The sequence below is a fragment of the Salvia splendens genome, chromosome 5 (assembly GCF_004379255.2).
Source record: "Salvia splendens isolate huo1 chromosome 5, SspV2, whole genome shotgun sequence".
In the NCBI taxonomy this organism is placed as follows: Eukaryota; Viridiplantae; Streptophyta; class Magnoliopsida; order Lamiales; family Lamiaceae; genus Salvia; species Salvia splendens.
The window spans coordinates 16,988,606-17,013,276 of NC_056036.1; the positions used below are offsets into that span (position 1 = coordinate 16,988,606).

The 24,671-nt window shown below is 42.7% G+C and overlaps 1 pseudogene; it reads right to left on the minus strand.

Annotated features, from left to right (window-relative positions):
• Window positions 1–770: 770 nt before the first annotated feature.
• On the minus strand, window positions 771–22,462 carry LOC121804869 (annotated as a pseudogene).
• Between the last annotated feature and the right edge of the window lie 2,209 nt (window positions 22,463–24,671).

A 24,671-nucleotide genomic window follows, 5' to 3' on the forward strand; every position in this document is an offset into this window, starting at 1 on the left:
CTCTCGGGACGTACAGGCATCTAAATGTTCGTTCAAACGTCGTTCGTACTCCTCAGCATCCCCACCACTATCACTACTACTACCACCCGTGTTACTCATATCGCATTGTTGATCTTGTACAAAAATTAAGATAGAGAGAGTACTCGTTAAAACAAGTGGTGCGAATGAAAATCACTTGCAAATCGCGTATATATAGAGTTCTGAAAATAAAAAAAAATCAAAAATCCGCTCGTCGGTCGCTCGCCGAGCGGATCGGCGAGCGCCCGGGAATCGGCTTGCGCTCGCCAAAATTCTCGCCGATTTGGCGCTCGCCGGCTGCAATAGTTCGGCGAGCGCCAAAAATCGGCGAGCCGGTCGCTCGCCTATTATTGGAGATGCTCTTACATTGAGCGACGCAAAAATATTTATTTATTTTTAAAGGGACCATGAATAATATCCTCGAAAATAAGTAGATGCATCTTAGCATTCTGTATAACTCCTCTCCATCACTAAATGTCTCAATTATGTCCCTCTCACTTGTCACTAACATTAAGAAATGTAAATTAAAGTTGCTGAAAAAATTAGTAAAAGTGAAATAAAGCATTTCATAATAGACATTTAAAAAGTGACAATACAAATGATATAATGGGAAAAGAATATTATTAGATCTAGTATTTTATTTCATTTGATCCCTTTCAACTATATGCAGTTACAAATACAATCATCAACAAGAAAAAAGAAAAGAAAACATTTTAACCCAAAAATATAAATGATAACTACATGAATGAAGATTAAAAAGAAAACCTTGGTCTAAGCCATCTTGGTGGCTCATCAATAGTTAGTATATCTAACATCGAGTCGACATTAATCGTATATCATACATCTGTACTATAGCTACTAGTTATACGAAACAAAAAAAAAATCATTAAAGAGGCAAAAATAGAAACAAAAAGAACATACGAAAACAAAATTTGTAGACACAATCTTCTGAAGGCAAGGAGTTGTCTGTGCGGATTACCTCCCTTTATACTTGAGAAATTAGCAATAATGTAATGAAGACCTTGTTTCTTTACCCGAGTCAACACATACACGACGAGGGGCTCATCACCAGACATCGCGCAAGTACCTTCCTGTCGTTTGCAGATTTTTAACCATGCCCTCAGCTTCAGAGCTGCTCAGAGAACCCTGTAATACCGAGTACGTAAGTATGATTTAGCGAATTTTTGATGGGAATAAATGCAAGTAATAAATGAAGATCACAACACTGAAAATTACGTGGTTCGATTTACTGAGGTAAATCTACGTCCACGGGAAGAATAGAGGGCAAATTTGTATTGCTTGATCAGCTTACAGATTACAATACTGATTTGCTATATGAGATTCAGGATCTAGAGAACTTAACCCTGGTCTATCTGATCTAAGTTCTATTTATACATTCGAACTAAGATCGTGGTTTGCAGCCCTGGTAGGGGGGTTGATAACTGCTTAATACCACTAAATAGATCGTGGGTGTAATGGAGGTCGTGGAGATCCTGCATGGGTCCACTATCTCCTTGTTCGGTCGAATACTGAGACCGAACTGCTGAACTTTGCCGATCAGCTTTTGCCGATCTGAGAGTTGAGCTCGATTGGTCGGCTTTTACCGAGCTATAGGCTGTGACCGAACTCTTTGGTTGTGCCGAACTGATACTCTTTCTTGGGTTTTGGGCTGATGGGCCGTCACTGCTATTGGGCTCGCAATTATTGTTTAGTTGTTTAGTTCGTATCCCATCACCACCCCCCCCCGAAAAGCGAAGTGAATCACTTCGGCATTTTGGATAAGTGTAAGGGGGAGGCTGACGTCAGGGGACGTGCTCTGCACGTGTCTGCATTAAATGTGACAGCCAAATCCGGCCAGAGAATCCAGAAAAAGTGGGATTTGAAACGGTGCGACGAATTTGAAAAATATTTCCTTTCTTCATCATTGGAACACTTTTGCGATTATTTCTTCTGCATTCTCTCTCTTTTTCGTAAAATTTTCTTCCGCTTCTTCAAGAATTTCTTCAGAGACTTTCGACCATCAAAGAGTAAGAATCATGTCTTCTTCTTCTGAAAATGTTTCTGAATCAGGTAGTGGTAGGAAGGGGGGTAAGGGATCTTCTGGCCGGAAAAAGTCCGGGGAGAAGACGGTAGAATATTTTCACAGCATTTTGAGTAAGGATACTGTGATATCCTTACACAGAAAATATTTTCTTCCTGGGGGGTTAGTGGTGATTCCCGACGACACTCATAGGGCTAACTCGCCGCCGGAGGGTTATGCCACCGTTTACGAAGCCTGCTTAGAATGCGGGCTTCGTTTCCCTCTTCCCCCCGCCTTTGTAGAGCTTCTTGATTTTTTCCAACTTCCTTTAGGTCAGGTGACTCCAAATTCTTGGAGGCACTTATCGGCCTTTGCTGCCGAGCTGCGTAGACTAGAAAAGGATCTGTCTCTGAGGGCAATCCTTAATTTCTTTCAGTTTAAGAGAAAGGGATCCTGGTTTTACTTGATCCCTTTACAGCCCTTTAGAGCCTTCTGTAAAACCAAATGGCCGATGTGGAAAAATCGCTTCTTTTTTTACAATAGGACAGCGGCTCCGGACTTTTCCTGGAGAGGGCCGAAGTCCGTAATTCCTCATCCTCGGGTAGAACCGTTGGACGAGCTCGAGGGCGGGCTCAATAAGATTCCCATGATTAGGAAACAGTATTTGGAATCTGAGCTCGTCAAGGGTGACTTCGTGTCCGACTCCTCGTCTTCGGACGAAGAGACTGAGGGTGAGGATTTCTTTTTTATGCTTTACTGCTTTAGCGGCGAAAACTAACTTTGTTTTCTTGCTTTTTGGCAGTGAACATGCTAAGCAGGCTTGGTCGCAAACCCTCCGAATCAAAGGAGCCGGAGAAACAGAAAACCACCAGCTCGGCGTCTGATGCCGAGAAGAATCCGAAGAGGCAGAAGACCTCTTCGAGTCAGTCTTCGGATCCAAAAAAGTCGGGATCGACCTCGGCAAGGGGGAAGGCGAAGACTCAGAAACCCCCAAAAGCGCCAGAGAGAGACATTGTCCAGGGGGTTATGGATCAGGAGTGGTTACGGCCACTTCGGAACATATCTCTGAGCCCTTTTTATGGCCAAAGGACTTTGTAGAGGTGAATTTTCTTCTTGATTTTCTGGCTTTGCTTCTTTCCTATATTTTTTTTGTGGCCCCTCTGTTGACTTTTTTCTTTTTCCATTTTCAGAGGAACAATATGCTCTGCAAACTCGTCACAGTTGAACTCTCTAAAGCGTCCAGCGATTATGATGAGATGCAGAGGAATTTGAATGCTGCTCGTCATCAGGCCGAACAGGCTCGGGCAGACTTTGAGAGGGCAAGGGCCGCTATGATCTCGGCTCAGGATGAAGCCCAGCGTGCCAAAGACCAGCTCATCATCCAGAGAGAGCGGTCGACACAGAGGGAGGCGGCTGCCGTGGTTGCTCAGGGGGAGGCTCTCCGTGTTTACACGGAGAAACTCTTTTTGAGCAATCAATTTTCGGCCCTTATCGGTGATCTGCTGAAATTGATGACCGATAATGTTGAGCAGGAACCCGAAGTCGTCTTGCCGCTGTATGGCCGAGAGATTGCAGCGCGTCTCCAGAGTCTGCCGCTCCTTGAGGAGCTTGCGTCTTCATCGGTCCTGCTTTCTGCTGAACGAGTCCGTAATTGCCGTGCTGACCGTGACGAGAACATGGAGGCCATCTTTGCCTCCTTGGGGCCTGTTTCACCCGCTTCAATTTTCAAAGAAGAGGGTGAGCAGGAAAATGAGGCCGGCAAGGAGACCGAGCAGAGGGATCAGCAGACCGGCGACGGGCACGCCGAGCAAGAGGTGCAGCAGATCGGCGATGGGGGCGCCGAGCAGGAGGGAGGGAGGAGGGAGGCCGAGGCTGAGACCGAGGTCGACAAGGAGAAAGAAGCTGAAACCCACAGGGAAGCCGGAGACGAAACTGGCAAAGTATGATTTCGTCTCCCTTCTCTTAGTTTAGTTTCTTTCTTTCTATTTGTAAAATGGCCTTGAAGCCCTCCTTGTGTAAATTTTTTCTTGTGAATGAAAAAAAATTCTTCTTTCTACACTCGTGTCTTCCTTATAGCTCTTCTTAATCTCTTTTACTCTTATTGTGGTTTACTGCCTGCTCGGTAAACTGAAATGCCGAACTGACATAGCTGCTTCGTATTCTTAACTCTAAGGAGCTGGAGGTACTTCACTGGAAGCGGCTATACTCTTTGGCTTTAAATGAAGCTGAGAAAAAAGCTATAGATGACCAGATGAAGTATGATGAACTCTTGGCTCGTTTAGTGGAGCTGGAGTCCAACAATAAGGACTTAGAGTCCATAAAGAAAGATCTGGAGGCCGAGCTGAATACTGTCATCGCTGAGAGGACTGCATATGAAGATTTCATCTGCGGGCGCGGGGGAATGACTATATCTGAAGCTCAGAATCAAGTTGATGAACTGTGGGAGAAGCTTCATGTACTCCGGAAGAACAATGTGCTGGAGAGCTCGGCTTGCCAACAAGTTGTGAAATCATTGAGGCGCTTGGCTTCTCTGTACGACATCATTCTTTCCCGGCGTCCCTCAATCGAGAGATTCCTTAGCCGTTTCCCGCTAACAGATGCTCACACTCCAACTCAAACCTCTAATCCACTTACTCAAAATTCTACTCCAAATCAGCAACGGACTCAGGAGCAACCGGAAACGTCAAGACAAGAACGCCCTGAAGTTCGTAGAGGAGTTGTGAATATGAGTGAGCAAGATCAGCGAATGCTTCGTGAAGAGACTCTTCGCCGCCGAGGTGCTAGAACTTCCCGGACTCAGGGAAGAGGCGGTAGGTCGATCAGAGCATCTCGTCCACCTACTTATTCTTCAACTGCTCGGAACGCCCGAACTCAGCATCATGAGGACTTTTCGGATAGGTGGCTCAACTTTAGCAATCGTAGACAGTAGAATAGTCCTTTGTAATGGTGTAACGCATTCTCGTAGGGCAGCGGAATTGTATGCCCAACAAGACTTAGTAAATGAAATTTTTTCATTTCGCTTCTATCACTGCGTATTTACAGTTCAGCGATTTTTTATTTCATTTATTGTACTCGTCCTCGGTCTTATGAAGTAAACTCTTCTTTGACCGGACTTAGTTAGTGTCCTTATTTGGCGAGTTTTATCGCTTGGATTGGACTTTCCCTAGTTAACCGGAGTGGTTTTCGGCTTATTGCAGTTCGTTTCAGACGAATTGCTTGTTTCTTAAGCTGAATTGTGGAATCTTGTATCTTCCTTAGAAGCTTGGACCCACAATTGTCTTTACTCGTCCTCGGTCTTATGAAGTAAACTCTTCTTTGACCGGACTTAGTTAGTGTCCTTATTTGGCGAGTTTTATCGCTTGGATTGGACTTTCCCTAGTTAACCGGAGTGGTTTTCGGCTTATTGCAGTTCGTTTCAGACGAATTGCTTGTTTCTTAAGCTGAATTGTGGAATCTTGTATCTTCCTTAGAAGCTTGGACTCACAATTGTCTTTAATACATGATCTAAAAAAAGGGGATCAGCCTTTAAGGAGCAATATACCTCAGTAACATTTATAAGAGACAAAACGCACATAACCCTAGGACCGAACTAGACACAAGAACAATAAAAACATGAAAGCACATAACCCTAGGACCGAACTAGACACAAGACTGACCGGACCTTGTCTCTTACAAATAGAACTTCTTGAGGTTGGAAATATGCCATGTTCGGGGTACTTGTTCTCCTGACATGTGGGTTAATTTATAAGACCCTTTTCCCAGGACTTCTGACACCCGATACGGACCTTCCCATGTGGGTTCAAGTTTGCCCAGCTTTTCTGCTCGGCTTACTTCATTGTTTCTCAATACGAGATCTCCCACTTGAAACTGCAGCTTTTTCACCCTTTGGTTATAATACCGGGTTACTTGCTCCTTGTACTTGGCTTCTTTTATGAAGGCCAATTCTCTTCTTTCTTCGGCAAGATCTAGTTCGGCTCTCAGTCCGTCGTCATTCAGTTCTGTTGAGAAATTAAGGGTTCGGGGGCTGGGTATGCCGATCTCAACCGGAATTACGGCTTCAGTGCCGTACACTAGACTGTACGGAGTTTCACCGTTGGAGGTTTTTGGTGTAGTTCGGTAAGACCATAGGATTTGAGGAAGATTTTCTACCCATTGTCCTTTGGCTTGTTCTAACCGAGTTTTTAATCCTTTCACCAAAGTACGGTTTGTTACTTCCGTTTGTCCGTTTGCTTGTGGGTGAGAGACCGAAGTGAACCGCTGTTGAATATTCAACTCTTGGCACCAATTCTTGAATGTTTTGTCAGTAAACTGAGTCCCATTATCTGAAATGAGGATATGGGGTATGCCAAATCGGCAAACTATGTTCTTCCAGACAAAATCTAATGCCTTTGAGCTTGTTATCGTAGCTAATGGTTCAGCCTCCACCCACTTTGTGAAGTAATCCACGGCAACGATCAAGAATTTCATTTGCCGGGGAGCTTGTGGTAGTGGTCCTACTATGTCTATGCCCCATTGCATAAAAGGCCAAGGGCTTTGCATAGCACATAGATCAGTCTGCGGCGTCCTTGGGATATTTGCATGGATTTGGCATTTCGTACATTTCTTAACTAGCTGTACTGCTTCTTGTACCAAAGTTGGCCAATAATATCCCCATCTCAGAACTTTTTTAGCTAATGCTCTAGCTCCGATGTGGCTACCGCAAGATCCTTCATGAACTTCTCTAAGGATGTAATCCGTCTCTTCTGGTCCTACACATCGCAATAACGGTTGAAGGTAGGACTTTCTATATAGGACTCCTTCATGAAGTTCATACCGACGTGCTCGGCATGTGATTTTCCTTGCTTCTCTCTTATCCTCGGGCAGTTGTCCTTGATCTAGATACTTTAATATTGGCGTCATCCAGTTTGGTGAACTGGTTACTGAGTGTACTTCAGCTTCATCAATGCTTCTGTGCGGTAATTCCTCCACCTTTGAGCTCGGATATGAGGCCAACTTACTTAAAGTATCTGCTCGGCTATTTCCCGCTCTGGGAATGCTGATTATCCGAAAATAAGAGAAATTTCGGCTAATACTTTGCGCTTTGTCCAAGTATTTTTTCATCCTTTCACCACGGGCTTCACTTGTACCCAGCATGTGATTCACTATGACTTGTGAATCACAATGAATTTTGAGAGATTTGACAAGTAGACATTGCGCTAACTGAAGTCCGGCAAGAAGGGCTTCGTATTCGGCTTCGTTATTAGTGGTTGGGAATAAGAACCGAAGTGAATAAGTTACTTCGTGTCCGTCGGGAGCGATAAGTAGAATACCAACTCCACTTCCTGTCTTATTCGAAGCTCCATCTACGAATCCAATCCAACAGTCCGGCGGCTCTACTTCGGGTTTCTGGGGCTGTGTTAGTTCATCATTGGTAGAATTTTTCTGTTCGGCAATAATAGGGATTGCCTGATCGAACTTTGCCTCTACAAGAAAATCTGCCAAGGCTTGTCCCTTGATGGCTTTCTGAGGTAGATATTCTATTGAATGTTCTCCCAACTCTATGGCCCACTTGGCAATTCTGCCTGATGCTTCTGGCTTAGTCAAAACTTGCCGAAGTGGAAGATCGGTTAAGACGCATACTTTGTGAGCATAGAAATATGGCCGCAGTCTCCTTGCTGCATTTACTAATGCCAGAGCAATTTTTTCCAGAGGTTGATATCTTGTTTCGGGACCTCTTAATGCTCGGCTTGTAAAGTAGATAGGACGCTGTTTTAGGCCTTCTTCTCGTACAAGCACCGCGCTAATGGTTTGATCTGATGCTGCTAAATATAAGAATATCACTTCGGCATCTGTTGGAGCAGAGAGAATAGGAAGTTCGGTTAAATAACTTTTGAGTTCGTCAAAAGCCTTTTTCTGTTCGGCTCCCCACTCAAACTTTGGTGCCTTCTTCAAAACATTGAAGAACGGCATTTGCTTTTCGGCTGCTTGGGAAAGGAATCTATTCAGCGCGGCTAGACATCCAGTTAGCCTTTGCACATCATGTATGGACTTCGGCATTGCCATGTTCTGAACAACTTGAACCTTTAGGGGATTTGCCTTGAGTCCTTCCTTTGAAACCCAACAACCCAGAAATTTTCCCGAATCTACCAAAAAGGTACATTTTTGGGGATTGAGTTTGAGGTTGGCTTTTTTGAGCACGTCGAGAGTGGATTTGAGATTGTTTTCGTACTCCGAAGTGCTTCTGCTTTTAACAACTATGTCGTCAACATATACTTCAACCTCTTTTCCGATCAGGTGCCGAAATAGCTTATCTACCATCCTTTGATATGTGGCTCCGGCATTCTTTAAACCAAATGGCATCTTTTTATAAGCAAAAATACCGAAGTCAGTAATGAAAGCCGTTTTTGAAGCATCATTCTCATCCATTAAAACTTGGTGGTATCCTTTATACAAATCAAGAAAACAGAAAATTTCGAAGCCTATCAGAGCTTCTACTTTTTTATCTATGTTGGGAAGGGGGTAGCAATCTTTAGGACAGTGCTTATTTAGATCCGTAAAATCTATGCACATCCGCCATCCTCCTTCTTTTTTCTTGATCATCACAGGATTGGCCACCCAAGAAGGATATTTTACTTCAAATAATACATCCGCTTTCAGTAATTGGCGGACTTCGTCATGGATGACTTGATTTCTTTCTGCCGCAAAGAGTCTTTGCTTCTGTTTTATAGGCCGGACTGAAGGATCAATATTTAACCGATGTGTAATTACCTCGGGAGACACTCCAGTCATGTCCAACGGAGACCACGCAAAGACATCTTTGTACTCTTTGAGGAGCTGGATGGTCTTTTCCCGGAGTAGAGGTGTTCCCGCGAAACCGATCTTGACCGTTTTGGATGGATCATCTTCGTATAACTGAACTTTCATCGAGTTCGGCTCCGGTGTGACTTCGTTCATTTCGCCTGCCTCTGACTCCGGCTGCTGTGATTGCTATGCTTGATGGTGCCGATCTGATCGTTCGGCACTTTTAAGCGCAATCTGCAAACATTCTTTTGCTCTCTTTTGATCACCTCGGATGACTGCTATCCCTCCTTTAGTGGGGATCTTGATTGTGAGGTGATAAGTAGAGCAAATGGCCCGAACTGTGTTGAGCCAGTCTCTTCCCAGTATAATGTTATACGGGGATCGAGCTTTTACCACAAAAAACTCGATCACCGTACTGGAGCTAGTAGGCGCTCTTCCTACCGTAATCGGAAGGCTGATAATACCTTCAGGGCGGGTGTCCTCCTGGGCGAAACTTTTCAGAGGAAGTGGGGCCGGACTGAGCCGAGCTGGATCCACTTCCAGTTTATCAAAACATTCTTTAAAAAGAATGCTAACCGACGCTCCTGTATCCACAAACACTCTGTGGATCAGTTTGTTTGCCACTCCAGCTTGAATGACAATAGCGTCTTGATGAGGAGAAATGGCCGGGACGGGATCTGCATCTGAAAATGTAATTACTTCCTCCTTCTTCAGCCTTTTATGTGTTGGCTCCTCTCGATTGAAGCCTCTGCGCTCTGATTTTAGAGACGATTTAGTCTTCCCGGCTGGGAGAGCGTCAATAGTCTGGATTACTCCATCATATTGCGGCTCGTCATCGTCTTCGGGATCCTGTTGCCTTTTAGGATCCTGAGGAGCGCAGTTCGCACTTCTCTGTTTCTTATTCTTTTTCGGCGGCTTGCTTTGGTATTTTTTTAACGTCCCTGCTTTCACAAGAACATCAATATCTGCTGCCAAATTTCGGCACTCCTCGGTATCGTGACCGTGGTCTTGATGGAAGGAGCAATATTTATCCTGACTTCGGCGCGTGGCCGATTTCGTCATCGGCTTTGGTTTTTCGAACATATCAGAATGCAGTTCGAAAATTTCCGCTCTCGACTTGTTCAATGGTACGAACTGAGCGGGTGGTTTCTCAGGATTGAGACGTGGTCCCAATCTGTCTTGTACCGGTGCCCTTTGAATTCTTTCAAAAGGAGTTCGGCGAGGATGTCCCTGATCGCTATGATCGGGCTTCCTCTTGTCTCCTCTGGAAGAGCTGTCTAAAGACCGTTTTCGACGGTCTGCCTCATCAGCACGAGAAAACTGGTCCGCAATGTCCCACATCTCTTGAGCTGTTTGCGGACTGCATTCAACGAGCTTTCTGTAGAGAGCTCCTGGCAGAATTCCATTTTGGAATGCCGAAATGACAAGTAGATCATTGAGATCATCTACTTGTAGGCATTCCTTGTGGAATCTTGTCATGAAGTCGCTAATCTTTTCATCGCGACCTTGACGTATAGAAAGCAGCTGAGCCGAAGTGATTCGGGTTTCAGCTTTCTGGAAGAACCTCCTATGAAAAGCATCCATTAGATCTCTGTAAGATCTAATGCTGCCTTGAGGGAGGCTATCAAACCACCTTCTTGCGTTCCCGATGAGCAGCTCGGGAAACAGCTTACACATATGAACCTCATTGAGACCTTGGTTCGCCATATTATACTGATAGCGTCCCAGGAAATCATGAGGATCCACTAACCCGTCATAAGTCACTGACGGAGTTCGGTAATTCTGTGGCAACGGAGTTCTGGTGATATCATCCGAAAATGGAGTCTTCAGCGCTCCATACATAGCGAATCCGACATCTCTACGGTATGGTGGAGATGGAGTTATCCTGTGATTTCGGTAACAAGGAGGAGAAGGAACATATCGGTGGTGAGGATTCTTTCTCCTGGAAGATACGACACTACTGCGGTAGTGACTTTCATGTCTGGAGGGGAGGGAGAATCCGCCGTTTTCTTCTCCGGCTTCTGGCTCTTTTGCAGGAATGTTAAGAACTCATCCTGCTTCTCAGCCAAGAACAACTTGACAGCCTCATTCAAAGCGAGCTGCTGGGGAGGCTCGGTGCGATGACTTTTTGAGTGGTTTGTTCTTTCACCGTGAGAACTGGAGGCAGATTTCTCCCGAGGCTGTTTTCCAGACCTACGGGCTGGACTAGCTTCCTCACGTTCATCACGGACGGAAGTATGGGTATTATGTGATCTGGTACGCATTTTTTGGTGGAAGAGGATCAAAAACTCGCTTTTATCACAGTTTTGGTTTTCTGTTTTCCCACAGACGGCGCCAGTGATGATTTAGCGAATTTTTGATGGGAATAAATGCAAGTAATAAATGAAGATCACAACACTGAAAATTACGTGGTTCGCTTTACTGAGGTAAATCTACGTCCACGGGAAGAATAGAGGGCAAATTTGTATTGCTTGATCAGCTTACAGATTACAATACTGATTTGCTATATGAGATTCAGGATCTAGAGAACTTAACCCTGGTCTATCTGATCTAAGTTCTATTTATACATTCGAACTAAGATCGTGGTTTGCAGCCCTGGTAGGGGGGTTGATAACTGCTTAATACCACTAAATAGATCGTGGGTGTAATGGAGGTCGTGGAGATCCTGCATGGGTCCACTATCTCCTTGTTCGGTCGAATACTGAGACCGAACTGCTGAACTTTGCCGATCAGCTTTTGCCGATCTGAGAGTTGAGCTCGATTGGTCGGCTTTTACCGAGCTATAGGCTGTGACCGAACTCTTTGGTTGTGCCGAACTGATACTCTTTCTTGGGTTTTGGGCTGATGGGCCGTCACTGCTATTGGGCTCGCAATTATTGTTTAGTTGTTTAGTTCGTATCCCATCAATGTGATAACTAAAAAGTTGTATGAATCGACTTTAGCATATAGACTATAGCCAAGCAAAAGTTTGAATGCCCCAACAAAAAAGAAAATTAAAAAATCAGAAATTCAAAAGGCCCAAAAACCTCAAAACAAGTCCTGACTCCTTAAGTTAGCTGTCAATATCGCACAACCTCAAACGAGTATGCATGAAAAGAACAATACTGGTGTGTCTGCCTTATTCAAGAATATGAAAGGTAATCGTATTAAATGCTAAGTATAAACAGGATATGAAAGTAGTTCCAACCTCACGGCCCACAGAAAGGGACGGAACACAAGGACCACATTATAACCAAGAAATACAGAACCATAAGTCTCAGGAGGAACCAACCTGTTCTTGTGCAATTGTGTGGAGAGTTCGGTGTACATCACGTGCCATTCCCCTGGCATCACCACAGACGTAAACATAGCCTCCATCGGAGATCATTTTCCACACGTCTGAAGCCTATTATTCAGTAGATTTAACCTAGATGTTAGTGAAATTTAACTCTTGAAATTTCATTGTTGGGTGAAACTTAAGACAATTTTTTGACGAAGACTGCATACCCTTTGAGACATTCTGTGCTGTGCGTATTCCTTGGTGGGTCCCTCTCGTGAAAATGCAACTATGAGCTCAGAAATCACTCCAGCTTTGACAAAGCTGTTCAGCTCATCTTCATAAACAAAATCCTGCATGGTTGCAGAAAGTAAAAAAGAATTATTAGTTGGCAAACATTTTGAGAAAAGAACAAGAGGTTAACAATAGCCGAGTAGATAACCGACCAGTTTACGGCTCCTACAACCAAAAAATAAAATTGCAGGACCAAGTTCAGCTCCAGATTCCTTTAGAGCTAACCTTTCCTGAAATATTGGTAGAAAATATTAGAAAAATCAGAATTTAGGGCATCCGCAATGGGCGGACGATGGCACGCCCGATGGCGCGCATCGTCCGCGCCATCCATCGTCCGCACCCATTGCGGGTGCGCGCCATAGGGCGCGGACGATAGTCGCGCCCTATACTTCGGTCGCGGAGGATAGCGCGGACGATAGCCATCGTCCGCGCCATCGTCTGCCCCATTGTGGAGGTCGCGGACGATCAACCGCGGACGATGGCACGCGATTTCGTTTTTTATAAATACCGTTCATTTGTAACATTTCATTTCACTCGATTTCATTTTCGAAACTTACAATTACATAATTACTACGAAATGGATTCAAGCCCCAATAGTCCTATGTTTAGCGCAGGGGCGCATTGGCCGGGTACAGAACCCGGCGATTATCGTTCGTTCGACACCAATGCCCATTACGATCCAGATTTCAGTACGGAATCGTATGGGTTGTCTGACATGGAGCCGTCTCCGCACCGCCCAACCGCAGCGGCCGATCCCGACCCCGCAGCGACCGCTTCCGCCCCAGCCAGAAAGAAGCGGAACCGGCAGCGGGCGCAGAAGTTGCCGCCTCCCGGTGATTGCGATGAGTACGCCCCCGGCCGTACGAACTACAACGACGACGAAACTCTCACCTTGGCCCGGTGTTGGGTAGATATATCGGCGCACCAGCGACAGATCGCGTACTGGGAACGCATCGCGGACCTCTACAATTCGGTGAAGCCGCCGACCGCGTACAAGCGCAAGCGTGAACAACTCCGCAAGCACTGGGATCAAGTCAAGAAGCAAGTGAACTTGTACGCGACGGAGTTCGAGAAGTTCACACGGTCACAGGGGAGCGGCGAGAGCGCGAGCGACGTGCGCGCTAAAGCGCTGTTGTCGTACCGGTCGATGTACGGCGACTTCAAGCACAAGGCCATCTGGGCGCTCTTGAGGGACAAGCAGAAGTTCCAAGGTGGAATTCTGCACACTGGTGCGCCGAAGAGGACGAAGACCACTGAAGCTGGTGATTATACGAGCAGCGGCAGCGGCAACCACCCGGTTGACCTCAACCGGACGTACGTGGATGAAGGGAGTTCCGGCACACCGGTGTCCTCCCGGCGTCAAGGCTGAGAAGGCCAAGGGGAAGGCGACCGCGACCTCATCGTCGACCGCTCAACCCAAGCTCCGGTCCCGGTAGAGCTCCCGACCCAGACGGCCACCGCGTTTGAGTCGTTAGCAACAGCGTCGATAGCAAGGACGATTTTGCAGACGCACAGGGCCCTCAGGAAGTGTACCGACCCCGACGAAGCCGAATATCTCCGGGCGTTACTCGATGAGCTGCGTCGGAAGTTGGGAATTTGTCCGACTTAGTTTTTTTTTTTTTTATTAGTTCAATGATGTAACTTTTTTTTATTAAAACTTCGCCGTTTGTTATTTAGACCGTTTTTTATTTACTTGTTATTTGTTATTTGAAAACAGTTAAATTAATTAAACAAAACAATAAAATGATGATGTGGCGCGCCATAGGGCGTACCTTAGGGCGCTCCACTACAGGTGGGGAGGTAGGAGGATAAAACTGCTGACGTGGCGCGCCATAGGGCGCGCCTTAGGGCACCCCATTGCTAATGCTCTTAGGCCTCAAAAGCAGGTTCAAGCTCAAAATGCATTCACACAAACCTGAAGGAAACCCCTAAATGGAGCCAAGCCGGTACCAGGGCCGACCATTATTATCGGTAGTTTAGGATCAGCAGGGAGTTTGAAGTTAGAGTTCCGAATAAAGATTGGTGCCCAACTGCAATCGCTGCTTTCCTCCAAAGGCACAGCATTCTGATAAGAGGTAGATGGTTAGGTATGAGGCAGTAGAACGTATCCTCATGTAACAAGTGGTACAAATTACGATTTGGAATGGCTATTAGAAATGTCACGACGATTCATCATTCATCAATAAAGTAATTTTCAACCAAACTTGAAGAGCTAATATCCATTTCTTATTATCATCTCTGCTGCTCAAGATATAACTTTATGAAGTAGATTTTAACTTTAATAAAATACCTTTATCCATGTAGAGCATATACCCTTGTGGATTCGTCCTGTTGGTGTTTTGTCGTAAACCAGAGCACAAGTTACATGAACTCTAGTCGGTGCAATTCTGGATGATAGTTGAGAAGTTGGTGAGAAGCTAAGATGATATAAAACAAATTATCTAAAGAAAAGAACACACAAGGAAGAATTTCGCTATGTCCAGGAACATTTCATTTGAGCAGTTTATAGCTCATAAGACGGCCTATTGCTGATATAGTTCGAACTGCAGCGCAAGCCTTGAGCTTTTATATCAAAATAATATCAAATGGAACTCACTTCGGGGAGGATGAGATAGAATAAAATCTGGGCTGCAGGCGAGGAGCAACTGCTGCAAAGAAAACACCTAGAGGAGGCTAGGCAGACTGGAATTTGGACATGACCTCAAGTAGGCTTCTTTGACTTGCAACTACATACTGTGCATATTCCTCCTGAAAATGTGGGAACATAAAAACTTACAAGGTAGAATAACAAGGTAATAGTCAACCGAATGAACAATTCAAAAACCTTTCCATCGGGAGATGCAAGATACCGGAGCCGATCAGCTTCACTTTGGTCGGAAGCATATTCTGCTAATGCAACTAGCACAGACTGGAAAAACATGTGTATGTTTGAGCTTAATTCAAATCCATTAGCAAATAGGACAATAAAAGGGTGACAAATATACCTTTTTGGGCATACTCATAAGATCTGCATATTTGGTTAGCGCTGTTCGCAAAGTGCAAGGGCGGAATGGAGGTGGCAAGGAGCTTCCACTGAGTGGTGTGCCATCCTCGTTATCGGTATGAACTGAAAAATATGTTTGTGGAGACAGGTTTAGTAATTTTTCTGCTTCCTCGACATTCTCAAGCAGTAGACACCAACATGGTCCCCTGTTTCATAACTGTGGAATAAAGAAGTACATAAGCAAAAATTAAACTACCTCATCTTGAACTAAGTTAAAAGTCATGTTGAAGCCAAAAAGAAATTACAATATGCAACGTAATATCGTATAGACTAAACAAATATAGTAGTATAAACTTACACAAGTCCTGTGCCTGATATGTCAAACTCCAAATGAGTGCAAGAACGATCTGATGCGGGAGTATGGAGCTCTTTCTTTACAGCAACATTTGCCCTTCAACGAACAAAGATGCAAAACGATATTAGAAGAAAAATCCTTAAATTACAGCAGAAAATTTTGAAAAGACAACAGAAGCAAACTTTAAATACCTGCAGGGAGTGTTACCATTGGCATAACCATTTGGAGAGCCATTATCCGTAACTGATTCATCTGGTTGGTCATGGAGCACAACACGATACTGCAAAACCACAGCGGATGGAGTGGAAACCGTTGCATCATCCTCATTGCGGAGCAGTTTACCAACTCAGGCCGCACTAATTCACGCCTGTATCAGCGAAGAATCTTAAACACACGTGTACACATACATAATAGATGCTCAAGTCCAATCATTCCAACAATTTATATGATCTAATTACCATGCAGTAAAGTCATCTTCTATGCATTGATCATCATCTCCAAGGCCTACTGGGACAAGCTTCTTTCCTCCTGAATTCAGGTAATATCTCACTTTTAAAAATATGTAAAGAAACAGAATACAGCGCTTCAATATACTTAACAATGCCAAACATAGTTTGCAGGAGATAAATCTACCAATTGAGATTGTCATGAATGTTAATCGAGTGTCTCGCATAGAAAAGAAAAATTATACCATTAACTATCCAAATGAAAGAACATTCTCAGAATCAGAATACCTTGCTCGGTGATAAGGTCATCTACCACTATCGCAATCTGTCAATAACAATTAAAGAGCGAAAAATAAAAAAGTGCATCATATACACGACTGTGAAACTTAAGGATGGTCGACACTAGCAACTGAACAAATGTTGGCCACTAGCAGTTATATACCTTGTTGAAATGCTCGTATTGTCTATTCCCAAGACCAAACACTCCATACTGAAGATTCTTAAACCAGTCCTCCCTATCGTTTAACTGCAACAACAATGCTCAACATCAATCCCAAATACAACATTGTATCATGAAAGTGAAGTGAATCCTTAATTGCTAAGACGCTCTACCTCAGTAAACCATTTGTAAAACCTCGCGGCATTGTCAGTAGGCTCACCGTCTCCATATCTGCAGCCAGCCAAACCTCAAGTAAATTAATAAATCACAATTCTACAGAAGAGATCGTAACGTTGTCCAGTCACTGTGCAATCAAGTTAAAATATTAAGGGAACCTACGAGGCGAGGAAGAAGAATGCTAAACTCTCTCCTCGTACTCGTCGTCATCGGCAGCGTAGTCATCCTATCACCATCCAAAAAAGTCAAGACCAGAATTCTGCACTACTATAACAAGACAATAAAAAAATGGGAGACAGAAAAGTAAAACAAGAACATAGGGTTTTTTCTATTTTTGTTCTAAAATAGAACTTAGATTCCTCGTTTGTTCTAGCGTTTTTTTTGTTCCGGATTTGGGAGAGACGCATGACCCTCATGCGTCTCTTTTTAATGAGACGCATGATCGTCATGCGTCTTTCATAAAGACGCATGAGGGTCATGCGTCTCTATTTTTTTTTCGTTTTTTTTAACGACGCATGAAGGTCATGCGTCTTAGGTATAGACGCATCTCTCTCATGCGTCTGTTGTTTTTTAAAATATAATAGACGACGCATGAGCGTCATGCGTCTTAAATAGAGACGCATGAGGCTCATGCGTCTCTATTTCGAATTAAATCAGTTCCGCGAGAGGCAGAAGGCAGAATACACGCGAGAGAGAATTCTGATATGCGACTTCCGGCGATTCCTTGGCGATTTCTTGGCGAATCCGACGATTTCCTCTCGTTTTCCGGTAAGTTTCATTCAATCCTTCAACATTCCTTCCTTATTTGTTGTTAATTTGCATAGTTTGTTTAGATTTCCCCTAATTTTTGTAAATTAGGGTTTATAACAAATTGCTCAATTTTGTCCGATTTTTTGGTGTTTAGTTAATTATAATGGATTTTAGTGGCTAAATTCATTCTATTGTATAGTTATTCATATATTAGAGATGCTTGGTGTTGTGATTTTGGTTGATATTGAAGAATAAAGTATAGGTTGAATTGCATATTTTAATTTAACCTTCTAATTTAGTAGCTATATGTAAATTAGGCCTTATAAAGCATGAATGGTGTTGAATTGGAGTGAATCAATCATTTGATTTATGATTTGTTGTTATTTTGAAGATGAATTTGAATGGATATGTAATTTGTGTTGTAATTTGTAATTGTTGTTTCGTGAATATGTACTTAGATTAGATGGAGACTTCAAGTTCTAGTGAGCAATTATTAAATGGACCCGAAGACCCGTCCTTGCTAAATTTACAGAAACATCACATTTCACATAAACTCATGAAAGAGGGCACAACCCAAGTATTTAAAGTCCGAAGGACAGAAAGCAAGACTTGGGACGTCGAAATTCACGAGAATGTTAGATATTGGCTTGACGTCTTTGGTTTCAAAGGCGTGATCGATTGTGGGAAGCCCATGAAGGTGGACAACGAGCTGATCACGGCGTTGATTGAGCGTTGGAGACCGGAGACGCACACTTTCCATCTACCGATCGGTGAGGCGACGATCACCTTGGAAGATGTGCAAGCCATTTGGGGCTTGAGGGGGGATGGTCGCGTTTTCACAGGGCGTGACTATCATGACAACTTTTCAGACTGGACCAGCAAGTGCCGCGATCTGTTGGGATGGATACCAGATACTTCCACAGAGACAAAGCAAGGCGGTTTGCTGATGACCGCACTGATCAACCAGACAAGGATGCCTCTGGGTGATGACCTACCTATGTACGTATACATCCAAAGGGCACGTATCCATGCCCTAATTTTATTAGGAGGTCTCATTCTACCGGACACCACGGGGTGTAAGGTGCCATTTATGTGGTTGAATGGGCTTGGGGATCCAGAAGAGGTGAAGAATATTAGTTGGGGAAGTGCGGCATTGGCCTACCTTTATCATTATCTGTGCGAGGCTTCCATGGATAAGAGAAAAGAGTTGGGCGGGCCTATGATGCTTCTGCAGCTATGGGCGTGGGAAAGAATGCCCACATTGAGGCCTGCGTTCATTGGACCAGTTGTACACGAGCCATATACACCATGTGGCGCCAGGTATATATCTAAATATTTATTTATTAATTTATATTGGATTATTTGCTTACATCAAATATATGTACAGGTGGAAAGGAACAACGCAGATAGGAAATGCTCCTAGACATTCGGTTGAGCATTATCGTGACCAAATATCTCTGATTAGACCTGGCCAGGTGAGTATTATTTCGGTTTAGACTTCATTTATGAACTTATTACGGAATTATTCAGTGGCATTTGCATTGCTGTTTTGTAGTTTATCTGGACGCCATACGCACATTGCATACTGTCTGACTACTGCAATGATGTGACTGGATGCTCTCTGTGCGAGACCTACTTGGTATGTTGGGCCTATGTCGAGGCCCATGAGCCTGGACGAGTGCGACGACAGTTCAATCGGTATCAGGATATACCGCAGAATGTAGACAGGATGCTAAGGAACGCCGATCATTTAGGCAAAAATGATCGGCGTGGTAAGAAGGGCAACAACTGGGCAACCACGCATCAGTTCTACATTGGGGAGTGGGACATGAGGTACGAAAGGTTCCAAGCTGCCGAATACGCCGCACCAATGTCTTTGGATATTCCCATGAGCCCGGGTTATATGGCGTGGTATAACAGAATTACAGTGACGTACATGACTCGGCCTGGGGCACGGGCCACTGCTGGGATGAATGAGTCGGCTGCTTCGATGCGACTATTTGTAAGTTTGTTATATTAAACTATATGCTTTCATGTGATATAGATTGTTTCTTATTGATATTGGTATCATTTTTTGTCTAGGTTGAGGCTTTTCAGAGGGTTTTCCATTTAACTACGGAAGACGAAATGGACCCCCGAGTGCGCCAGATTCGAGAAATTGTTAGGACTACCCTCGAAGATACGAACAACGGTGATGTCATGGAGTACCCCGCTTCTCAACATCAGGATGTGGTCATGCCGTACCAAGAAGAAGTAGTTCCACAGCGTCGTGGAGCGCGTGGTGTTCGGACTGGGGGACACGGCTACACAAAGCAGTTTAGGATGTCTCAGGCGCCTCCCGATTATGTAGCACCAGAGGCGCAGTATCAAGAGCATGACCCACCCCAGTGGTATTCACACCCGACGCATGAGTCTCAGTCGCAGTGGGACCGTCCACTGCATTCTCCAAGCCAGCCTGAGCCCGATTGGAATCGTCGCCCATATTCACAAAGTCAAGACATGTCGCAATGGAGTGGGGCCCGAGCATCGGTCGATTCATTCTTCCAGAATTATCAGGTCATGCCTCCTGTACAAGCTGAAGAAAAAAACGATGATGAAGAAGAAGATGACAACATTGTCGAGGCACATGAGGAAGAAGACGTTGTTCATAGCATCCATGGCCAACCTCGTCCAGCTGCGGAGGGTTCATCACGTAGCGGGGTTGGGAAGCTCGTGAGCAAAGTGTACAAGAGACTATCTTCGAGGAAGAACAAGGGGATTGAACCGGCTAAGTACACTCCGTCGTCGTATAAGTAGCATGAAGAATGAGGGTAGAATTGCTCGGATTGATTGAACTGATTGCAACATTGTTGCATATGATATGATATTTGGATATCTACGTTATTGTTTGGTGCTCAAATTCATGTTAATGTTTCTATGTTGGTGAATTAATCATGTTTCTATTCTATTGAAAAGTCTTAATTGAATATTAATATATTACTATTAATGAATAACTAAATAGTTTATTAATTATGTGTTATAAATATAATTAAAGTAGGTAAATGTGAAAATAATCCGAAAACGCCCGATCGGGCGAAATTAGTAAAATAGAATCGCCTGAGCGGGCGAACTCTCTGTATTCTGCCAGCCTGCAAGTTAGAGACGCATGAGCCTCATGCGTCTCTAACTTGCAGGCTGGCAGAATACAGAGAGTTCGCCCGCTCGGGCGATTCTATTTTACTAATTTCGCCCGATCGGGCGTTTTCGGATTATTTTCACATTTACCTACTTTAATTATTCAGTGGAGTTGAGACAAATAATTTCCATTTTCCAATAGTCCGAAACACAAGTTTAGATTTAATTGGCAGATACACAGAACATCATCAAGGTCTCTTCGTACAACATGAACATCATCATGCTCTTCTACATTCTCTTGAGTATTCAATCCAACATCAGCAGCATCTGCAACATCTGTTTGCTCATTCATACCGCAATCCATGCTCAAAGGTTCAAACCTCGTAGATGATCCAACACCATGATCAACAATTGGTGGGATGAAGGCATTTCCAACATACGAATACTCAACAAATAATTCAATATGCCGAGTAGAATTTAGAGCCGCATTGAACATATAAAACACACTTTGATCACTGTCAACCGCAGTACATACATAACTCGTACCGGTACCCAAGAAACAATGCCTCCAAGATATTTCGATGAAGTGTTGGTTTGAATCTATTCTTATCTTAACACATATCATTGCAACTAATTCAGATAATGAGACACATGAATCCAATACGATGGAAGCTCTCGCACGAGGAGGATCATAACAAATACCCACTTGAGGAAGTTGATATATTCTACCACCCCAATATAAACTCACGTATACTTGCATGATTTCTGCAAAAATATATATACAAACCAACAACAATTAAAGACAATTTTTTTCATTAAACCTTAATATAGTAAGTATACAAAAGATTTATCAAAACCCTAATAATATGCAAATAAACAACAAATACGAGAACAATGTTGAAAAATTGAAGGAAACTTACCGAAATATGAAGGGAATCGCCAAGAAATCGCCAAGGAAATCGCACGGGTTGTCTTCCTCTCTTTCTCTCGCGTATTCTGCCTATTCTGCCGTGGGAACTGATTTAAGCAAGTTAGAGACGCATGAGGCTCATGCGTCTCTACCTAAGACGCATGACGCTCATGCGTCGTCTATTATATTTTAAAAAACAACAGACGCATGAGGGAGATGCGTCTATACCTAAGACGCATGACCCTCATGCGTCGTTAAAAAAAACGAAAAAAAAATAGAGACGCATGACCCTCATGCGTCTTTATGAAAGACGCATGACGATCATGCGTCTCATTAAAAAGAGACGCATGAGGGTCATGCGTCTCTCCCAAATCCGGAACAAAAAAAAAGCTAGAACAAACGAGGAATCTAAGTTCTATTTTAGAACAAAAATAGAAAAAACCCCAAGAACATACCAAGTCAATAACTTTAAACTTTGCCTGTGGATATCTAACTTTGGCTTCCTCCACAAATGCCTACTACACAACACTAAAATAACCATTCAGCCGGCAAAAGTAAATCTAAGTCTTTCCCCAAAAAGTGGTATCAGTTAAAGTTGCCGGCAATAGAAAAGCGTTTACATCATGCAGCAAAAATCCACAAAATAAACGTTAAAATCCACAAAAATATGCACGATTTTCCTACTTTTGCAAAAACTTTCCTACTTTTGCAAAACTTTCAGCTGTGCCAGTCTGTGTGCCGAAGAAGACGGAAACTTTGGTCTTGTCGTCGTCTGCTTCCTCCGGCTCCGCCGCCGCGGCCTTGGGCACGACCAGCTTAGGCGGCGGCAGCTGCTTCTTCCCGGCCGATCCGGCGGCGCGGCGCCAGGCAAGCAGCACGATGCAGCCTATGAGCACCACGCCGGAAGTAGTGAGCACCATTGCGGCCACACCCTCAGTATCTCCTTTTAAGATCGCCGCTACGAAATCGAGCGGCGACAAGGGTGCCATGATTTTCTCGAACTAAGAGAGAGAAAAAAAGTAGAGAGAATAAAGTAGAAAGTGAATAAAGCAGAGAGAATAAAATAAGAGAGGGTAAAGTAAGAGAGGATAAAAAGTTGCTATATAGGAAAATGACTCAACTACGAAGAAACTTCCTGAAATGGAAAAATGATTTAACTATGAAGAAACGAAAGGAGTATTTCTTTACACTGAAGAAGATCAAAGCCCTTAAAAAATTCTCATTTTAGCTGATTTTAGAAGATGGAAATTTATTTTTCATATGGTATTATCATTAAAAAGGTTGAAACAGTTATTTTATATTTATTTTTTTAATTTGATTTATATTATATGTGTTGGCGAAACCACGTTAGAGCATCAGTAATACTGGACAAAAGAATTAGCTTTAAAATCCTCTGCAACTTATTTTTCAGTTGTGACGTTAGGCATTTTAAAATTTCTACGCCAACACCTGCAATAAAGCCAGCCCCAAAATCCGCCACAACTTTTTTCATCATTTTCACTTTTTTTAAAATTTTTTGAATAAGCAAGAAAAATAAAATAGCAAAATATCAAAAAAATAGAAAATTAACATAGATATAAAAACACAATATTAAAACCTACATAACATTCAATGCTTAAAAAAGTACTCCACAAAACAAACAAACTAAAAAGCAAAAGGTACAAACAAAACTTCAACGGTTACGGGTCCAAATTTTTCGATCAAATCTCGCTGGAGTTGAGTTGAAGGTAGGTGTTTTCCTCGCGCATTGTAGCTCGTCGACAAGCACAAACTCTTGGAATTGGGGCGGTGCACCTGATGTTGGGGCTCGCGAGCTACATCAGAGCTAGGTCTAACGTCCTCATTTACCTAATTGATCACTTTTTTACCTTCATCCTCGACTATCATGTTATGCATGCATACATGACATCAGAAATACATGATTTGTAACAAAAACGCGCCACATGACAGGACCAAACATGTGGAAGTCGACAGACACTTTATTAAGGAAAAACATCGAGAGCGGAGCTATTGAAATACCGTTCGTACGATCTGAACATCAACTGGCAGACATCCTCACCAAAGTAGTAAACCCGAAGAGTTTCTCCAACGTCTATGCAAGTTAAGTTTTGGAGATCTCACCATTCAAATTGAGGGAAGTGTTAGAAAAGGAATGAAGATCGAAATCATCCAAGAAAAGGAAACAGAATAATATCAGTATAAATTGATTTGTATTGATTGAATATATTGATATCCTACCATATAGAAAAATCATACCATATACCATGTACACAATATGTAAACTCTATATCAGAGTAGTAGTATCAATTAATATACATAACACAAATACACAATTTCTACTATTAAATTTAAATCTTTCTACACTCTTCCTTCTCCTCAAATATGATCGATACCCCATTCAAGAATTAGGTCCTTGTATAAATATATTGTTCATTAAGTCCTTTTATAATTTTTTGTTTCAATAGGTCCCTATATTAATGTATTTTAATTTAAGAGATTTTGATATTTTTATTTTTAATTGGGTTGGATTTTTATCTAGCAGACTTTAGAATTACTTTTCTTTTGTTATTTAATAATTTTTGCTTTTTTATTTATTTTAAATTTAATTCAGTTGGAATATTGCCTCAAAAATCATTGAAAAAATAAACAATTTATAAGTTGACAGCGAGCAATATCAATAAATTTTTCATTTTTCAATGATTCTTGTTGTAACTGAATAATTTAAAAATAAATCGGAGAAAGAAAATTAAATTTAACCAACTCAAGTGAAGTTTATTAAATAAAGATCCCACAACATAAAAAATAAAAATATAAACCTCTTAAATTAAAATACATTAGTACAGTATAAGAAACTAATAAAATAAAAAAATTATAAAAAAAAACTTAATAAAAAAATATTAATATAAGGACTTAATCAACCAAAAATTTATAAAAAAAATGTAATAAAATAAAATGTAGTAGGAGCTTGACGGTGCAAATGGAATTATTGTTTATTCCAAGGTTGCCATAATGTCAAACCAAACCGATGAATTAAATCATCCAAAATGAAAAGTGTCTAACCAAACACTCGTTACATAAATCGCAGACCATGAACGAGAATTGCAAATATGATTGCACCCTTTTCTACTG